Source organism: Podarcis liolepis (assembly GCF_965112155.1).
Source record: "Podarcis liolepis genome assembly, chromosome: 16".
Taxonomy (NCBI): Eukaryota; Metazoa; Chordata; class Lepidosauria; order Squamata; family Lacertidae; genus Podarcis; species Podarcis liolepis.
This window is the reverse complement of record NC_139567.1, coordinates 7,213,389-7,221,658: the sequence shown is the minus strand read 5'-3', so window position 1 is coordinate 7,221,658 and position 8,270 is coordinate 7,213,389.

Here is an 8,270-nt window from a genome sequence, read left to right as displayed (position 1 = left end):
TGTTCCCCACCTTCTCCCCCAACAATTCCAGCTGGAGATCATTTTGCTCTGTATCACTTTCCCGATTATTTACTCAAACTGTTGCCAATGCCTGTGATCCGAATCTCTTGTTCTGTGAGATGGGATGCCTATAGCAGGCTCTGTGCAATAAAAGTGGGACAGAGAAACATGCTGAGCCATGAAAATTTAAAGCAAAGCAAGGCTATAAAAGCTGGTGTCTCCTACATGCCCCCCCCAAAAAAAAACAAAGAAACAAACTCACAATATACCTTTGGTTTCAGTATTCATCAACTGGACATTTCATTTACCAAGAGTTCAGAATAACTTGTCTTAGACAGCTAATCCCTTGTGAAGAAATTCTGAACCTATTCTCTCTTTGTGAACAGAAGAGCGAACATTGGAAACTGTGGTGGAAGATACACACATATAAAAACCGTTCTGAAAATGCTTTTTAAAAAAAAAAAAAAGAAGTTTTTTTTTTAAATTCATTGAATTTTCCATAAGGCCATCTAGTGTCACATTAGTATATTGCACTTAAAACACCCTTAAAACATTTTATTTGTGGCTGTATAGCTGAGTCCTAAGTTTATTTTTTTTTAAGCCCTGGTTTAAATCCCTCGTTTGAATGATTAAGGATAACTGTACAGTTTAGGGACAACTAAAGGGTAACCAATAGAAAACCTTTAAAAAATAATAATTCTCTGGTTTTGACTTGTGTTTGATGTTTTAATTTGTTGGAAGCTGCCCAGAGTAGCTAGGGCAACCCAAGTTTGATGGGCAGCATTTAAATAAATCATCATCATCATCATGGAATAAATCTGCCATTTCCTGGTCCACATCCTTCTTAGGAGTCTCTTTCTTCTTGGGTTCCATCTCTACAACCTCTTTTATTTTCTCCAGTCCTTCTCTATTATCAGTTGAGCTTCCAGGCTCTTGTATGCCTCTTCTGCATTCAACACTAGACTCCTCATGGGAGTTAATCATAAGAAGAGCTGACTGGATCAGGCCAGTGGCTCATTTAGTCCAGAATCTTCCTTTCACAGCAACCACCCAGATGCCAATGGGACTCCCCAAAGCAACAGTACCTTCTGCACCTGCAGTTCCCAGCAGCTGCCATTTAGAGGAATACTACTTCTTGGAGTGGAGGCAGAACATAGTCATCATAGCTCGTAGCCATTGATATCCTCCATGGGTTTGTCTAGTCTTCTTTTAAAGCCATCCAAGTTAGTGGCCTCCTGTGGGAGCCTGAAAGTCCTACATTGGCTCCCAGTACATTTCTGAGCACCATTCAAAGTGTTGGTGCTGACCTTTAAAGCCCTAAATGGCCTTGGCCCAGTATACCCGAAGGAACATCTCCACCCTCATCATTTAGCCCGGACACTTAGGTCCAGTTTCGAGGGCCTTCTAGGTTTTGGCGCCTGCCCTGTGGAACGCCCTCCCATCAGATGTCAAGGAAATAAACAACTTTTAGAAGACATCTGAAGGTAGCCCTGTTTAAGGAAGTTTTTAATGTTTGTTGTTTTATCGTGTTTTTAATATTCTGTTTGGAGCCTCCCAGAGTGGCTAGGGAGGCCCGGCCAGATGGGCGGGGTATTAATAATAAAATTATTAATAATAAAACTATTAATAATAAAACTATTATTAATAAAATTGTTGTTGTTGTTGTTGTTGTTGTTGTTGTTGTTGTTGTTGTTGTTGTTGTTGTTGTTTTCCATAGTCTAACTTATGCACCGTGTGAAGAAGGACTTTATTTTGTCCATCCTGAATCTTCCAACATTCAGTTTCACTGGATGTCCCGGGGTTCTAGTGCTACAAGAATAAAAAAAACTTTCCTCTCCCCATTTCCCCCATGCTGTGTGGGATTTTATGCACCACTGTCGTGGGCTGCCATTCCTGGAAAGCAGAATCCAAGAGCGTTGAGATCATTCTAAACGAAGATGGTAACAATGGATCGGGTCCTTTGATAGTGAATGCGAGACACATGTGCGAGACACACATGCACATAGTGAATGTGCATGGCTCCTCTTCCTTAGGTGTGTTTAAGAAGAAACTGGATGACCACCTTTCCTCCTTCATTAGCAATGTTGGACTAGGTCAAAGTTCTTCAGCCTTGACTCCCCAAGTGTTTGTGGGACTACAACTCCCATCATCTCCAGCCAGCTTAGCCAATGGTTAGGGATGATGGGAACTGTAGTCCAATAACATTGGGGTATCCAAGGTTGAAGAAGGCCTTTTGATGTCCCTACAAACTCTCTGTTTCTATGGCAAGCAGAGTTTCCACATAAGAGCTAAATTGCTAGTGGAGTGGAGACACATGCACACACAAGATTTCTCAACAATATCACCTTTGAGGAGTGGGTGTTTATGGGTACATAGGTGGATGTTTAATCATGTGGTTCACTTTCTACATTGTTCCTGGTGTTGCCTGACTGCCCTGCAGCTAGTTTTGGGTTTGGGGGGTTTATGAACCCTGCTGTAATCTGGTTTAGCACCACCACGAGTATTCTTGAGTATCTGGCTGCTATGCTTTGGCTGCATGTCATGAGAACTCCCCAGAGCATTGCAGCCTGCAGCAGTAACCAGGCAATTGGAAAAAAACCGCTGGGAGAGATCATATCTCTCCATCAGGCATCTAAGCGCACCAAAGCAATCAGTGGCAGATCACAGGGAGGCAGCGTTAAATACAGAGAGTTTAATGTAAGGTCAACAACTTTGAGAAAGTGGAGAGGATCGCCTCTGGGGACAGGGGTGCTTTTCTGAACAACAGGGTAACACCCAAATGGATAATAAGTAAATAACTAAATTGATGAAGAGGGACAAGGTCGTTTCTTTTAGTTTCCTGATCAGTGCTTCTGTAGCAGATGGATAAACAGAATGTGGGGGAAAGAAGGTGATTTTAGCTCAATGGTTAGTGGTTGTGGGGCAAGAGCCATCGATCAGTGGTACAGTCTTGCATGCAAAAGATCTCCAGTACAAAATGCCATAGAGGTAACAGACAATCCCTTTCCCTGTGGAGCTCTGGAATTGTAGCTGTGGGTGGGGGGAGAGGGACATCCTAACAAAACTCAGCACCCTTGGCAAACTACAGTTCCCATGATCCTTTGGGAGAAGCCATGGCTCTTTAAGGTGGTATGATACTCCTTTAAATATATAGTGCAAATGGGGCCCTGGGGTATCCAACCCCAGTCAGTGGCAGCATTCTGAATCATAATTTCTATTCTCCACAAATTCCCCCACGTAGATCAAGGGAAGTAATAGTGCCACTGTATTCTGCTCTGGTCAGACCTCACCTGGAGTACTGTGTCCAGTTCTGGGCACCACAATTCAAGAAGGACACTGACAAACTGGAACGTGTCCAGAGGAGGGCAACCAAAATGGTCAAAGGTCTGGAAACGATGCCTTATGAGGAACGGCTAAGGGAGCTGGGCATGTTTAGCCTGGAGTAGAGGAGGTTAAGGGGTGATATGATAGCCATGTTCAAATATAGAAAAGGAGGTCACATAGAGGAGGGAGAAAGGTTGTTTTCTGCTGCTCCAGAGAAGCGGACACGGAGCAATGGATCCAAACTACAAGAAAGAAGATTCCACCTAAACATTAGGAAGAGCTTCCTGACAGTAAGAGCTGTTTGACAGTGGAATTTGCTGCCAAGGAGTGTGGTGGAGTCTCCTTCTTTGGAGGTCTTTAAGCAGAGGCTTGACAACCATATGTCAGGAGTGCTCTGATGGTGTTTCCTGCTTGGCAGGGGGTTGGACTCGATGGCCCTTGTGGTCTCTTCCAACTCTATGATTCTATGATTCTATGATTCTAGTATCACTCTAGAGCATGGGTAGGCAAACTAAGGCCTGGGGGCTGGTTCCGGCCCAATCGCCTTCTAAATCCGGCCTGCGGATGGTCCGGGAATCAGTGTGCTTTTACATGAGTAGAATGTGTCCTTTTATTTACCGTATTTTTCGCTCTATAAGACGCACCAGACCACAAGATGCACCTAGTTTTTGGAGGAGGAAAACAAGAAAAAAAATATTTTGAATCTCAGAAGCCAGAACAGCAAGAGGGATCACTGACCAGTGAAAGGAGCAATCCCTCTTGCTGTCCTAGCTTCTGGGATAGCTACGCAGCCTGCATTCGCTCCATAAGACGCAGTGGCGTAGCGTGGGTTGTCAGCACCCGGGGCAAGGCAAGTAATTTGCGCCCCCTAACTCGTGGATTTGCGCCCCCTAACCCTAACCCCCAGATGTTGCGCCCGGTGCGGCCGGCACCCCCCACGCTACGCCACTGATAAGACGCACACACATTTCCCCTTACTTTTTAGGAGGGAAAAAGTGAGTCTTATAGAGCAAAAAATACAGTAAAATGCATCCCTGGGTTATTTGTGGGGCCTGCTTGGTGTTTTTACATGGGTAGAATGTGTAGTTTTATTTAAAATGCATCTCTGGGTTATTTGTGGGGCATAGGAATTCTTTTTTTTTCTCTCTCCAAAATATCGTCCGGTCTGAGGGACAGTGGACCGGCCCCCTGCTGAAAAAGTTTGCTGACCCCTGCTCCAGAGCATTGCAGACAACTACAGTGGTAGTTTCCAGACCTGACTTATAGCGCAAGGAACCCAGGGAAGACACTTATACCGACAAGCCCTGGCAGTTACCTTAAAGTGCTGGATGATGACGCCAGGCCTGATTGAAACACTGAAGACTCAGGTATAGAAATGACTAGTTATACCTGCTGTTTAATTAAGAGTCTTCCCAGACTGCATAAGATGCCTTTTAGGGGGAATTCCACTTCTCATTGGTAAGGATATCTTCCTGGATGTACTTGCATGACTCTTGCATGACTCTACTTCCAGCAGTGATTGATGACAGGTAAGTAGCCCATCCCATAATGATTCAGCTAAAGGAGGGATGGAAGAAGGAAAACATAACAGGTATACTTGGATGACAAGTTATTTCAGCCTCATAACTATACCAGATGTGGCGGTTTTCTGGGATCGTTCACTGCCTTCTGCCTTAGGGATTGTCCTCAGTGTCATCTGTGGGGTTCTCCAGAAGCTTTTATCCCTAAAAGTCTTGCAAATATCCTAAAAGGATGTTGGAGCATCCCAGAATAAGCACAACTACTTTCTGTGGCCCACGCTTCCATATGTTAAAATCTGTAGCTCATGCTTCATATTTCAAAGAGGGAGGGGAGCTCGTGGTGGAATCCAAGCATTGACAAAATGAGAATGCTTTTGGGTAACCAGAAACTATGGACTGGGGTTGCAGTATATTCAGAAGATTCCTAAGGATCGAGCCTGGAGAACAAAGTATTTAAGCCGGCAATCCCAATTTAGTTACCCTTAACTAATAAGCCTCACTGATCATAGCATTGTAGCACTGTTCCAGAACAGGAACAGTCAATGTGGTTTCCTTCAGATGTTGCTGGACTTCAATCACAGAGCTGTAGAGCTGGAAAGCACCCCTTTGAATTCTATTCACCAGCATAGTCAACAAGCAGAAATGATGAGAGTTCATTGGGGTGGCTCAGGGAGACACCCTCATTCAAGGAGTTATATTTTCAGCTGGAGAAGGATGAAGAAGCTGTAGGTGACTCGTTATAACAGATGGCAGTGAATTGAAGTTCGCATGTTGTTGCTTTTATCCTGTGTGTAGGAATTTGTGTTGCACCAAGTGAACATCAAGGTCAGGGGCTCCTCATCGTACCAGTATCAGCGCAGGACTTTACAGAACCTCAGAGATTACGTAGCTTTCAAATGAAAATTTGCCTAGTCCTCAGAGCAAGTGTCAAACCATAGTTCTTTGTGAGCTGCTTGTCCTCGGACTCCCTCTAGTGGAACAAAGCTGTTCAAAAGACAAAATTTTGACAAGGTGGTGGGAAAGAATTGGGAGTTCCATACTCACCCTTGTGCAGTGACGGCATCTGGGTAAGTATTTGGGGCAAAACACCAGAGCTACAGTATTGTTGTTGTTGTTGTTGTTGTTATTATTATTATTATTATTATTATTATTATTATTATGCAAGACAGAGCTGTTCCACCAGGCCTTTCCTCCACAGTCTGACCCCCTCCTTCAGTAATCCTCACAGAACTCTAGCCCAATGGTTGCCATTCATTTGATTTTGAATTGATTTTAGAATGAATTGATTTTCATAGACTCATAGAATCATAGAGTTGGAAGAGACCACAAGGGCCATCGAGTCCAACCCCCTGCCAAGCAGTAAACACCATCAGAGCACTCCTGACATATGGTTGTCAAGCCTCTGCTTAAAGACATCCAAAGAAGGAGACTCCACCACACTCCTTGGCAGCAAATTCCACTGTCAAACAGCTCTTACTGTCAAGAAGTTCTTCCTAATGTTTAGGTGGAATCTTCTTTCTTGTAGTTTGGATCCATTGCTCCGTGTCCGCTTCTCTGGAGCAGCAGAAAACAACCTTTCTCCCTCCTCTATGTGACATCCTTTTATATATTGGAACATGGCTATCATATCACCCCTTAACCTCCTCTTCTCCAGGCTAAACATGCCCAGCTCCCTTAGCCGTTCCTCATAAGGCATCGTTTCCAGGCCTTTGACCATTTTGGTTGCCCTCCTCTGGACACGTTTTAGAATACATTTCAATTGATTGATTGTGATTTTATGTGAACTGTGTTGCTTTTATTGTTGTTGGCTGCTCTGAGCCCAGCTTCAGCTGGGGAGGGCGGAATATAAATTATTACTGTTGTTGTTGTTGTTGTTGTTGTTGTTGTTGTTGTTGTTGTTGTTGTTATCATCATCATCATCATCATCAGTTTCTACACTGCCCTTCATCCATAGAGTTCAAGGCAGTTCACCACGTAAAAATACAAGGTATAAAACACAAAATACAGAATAAAAACAAGAATTAAAAACAAACCAATAACCCCCCTCCCCACCCCCCTTTTCGCTTGTGGCATTCTTTGTTCAATCCCAAGTAAACTAGGGGGTGGGATCTGGTATGAAGGCCCTCCAGATGTTGTTGGACTGACTCGCTTTAGCCCCAGCCAGTCTGGCCAGCAGTCAGGGATGATGGGAGTTGGAGCCCAACATCTGGGAACCACAGTTTCCCATTCCTGATCTAGTGCATCATACCATCTCCAACAGTGACCAGCCAGATGCTTCTAGGAATCCCACCAGCAAAGCAGAAAAGGCTTAAAATATGAATGCAAAATAAGCACAAGGACCCTTCACAGCAGCAGTCAGTTATGATAGCACAATCATCTTAGCAAGGCTGCATAAATAAACATTGGTAGTGGGATAAGAAACCATTGTCTGTATTCAAAATTGGATGAACGGAACGGAACTTCCGAGTAAATTGTGATTTAGAAAGGGATTTTGAAGGGAAACTCCAGCATGACACTGCTGAATTGCAGCTTATTAAGATGTTCAATTATAAGACGACTGAGTTATCACCGGTTTATTACTGTTGCAGTAGCAGGGCATGTTTTGAGGTGGAGCCACAGACCAGCACTCCTTATAACCGTGTCACCACTGCTTATCCAGACACACTAGAGGCAGGGAGCTCAGAGCAACACAAAAGCATCAGCAGGGTCCCCATTAATCTGGTTGCCCCACTGGTACACCCAGGAAGCTCTTTCTTGCTGCCTCGTCCAGGTAAGAAGCAATAACAGCAGAGTCAGGGAGGCACCAGTGGAAACATGTTTCAAATACGGCTTAAAGGCATAGAATGTAGCTAGCCTTAGTCACTAAGGTGCCACAAGACATGTTCTTGTTTCTACTACAGCAAATTAACATTGCCCTGGAATGGTTACTGATCTGTGACTGATTGGTAAACAGCACAGTACATTTTTGTATACAGTGGTGCAAGTCAGTAATTTTGGGTTGTATACCCAAATCACATGCAAAACAAGCTGTTTCCTTCAAAAAATGTGCTTTGAATGTGCTTTAAAGGTAGAGTGTGTACACAGCCATAGACTCTCACTTAATGGGGTAGGCTTAGATGATAAGGTGCACTATTTTATTTACTTCACAATGTTATGGTAAAGGTAAAGGACCCCTGGACAGTCTTGATCCAAATTGGTTCCGGCACATTCCTACTTCACAGGGAAGTGAGTGGTGTCAAAGCTCAACTGTCACAGGACTTCACAAGCTATGTGCTTCTTAAGCTGCAATGAGCTACGTTTATCAACCTGATCTAGGTTTCGTGGAAGCATTTAGGAGCCAAAGCTGCCTCAAATTGTGGAATTTGAGTAGTTGAAAAGATTTCTTCTGCAAACAGCCATCGCCCCGCCCCCCGCAAAAAACAACAC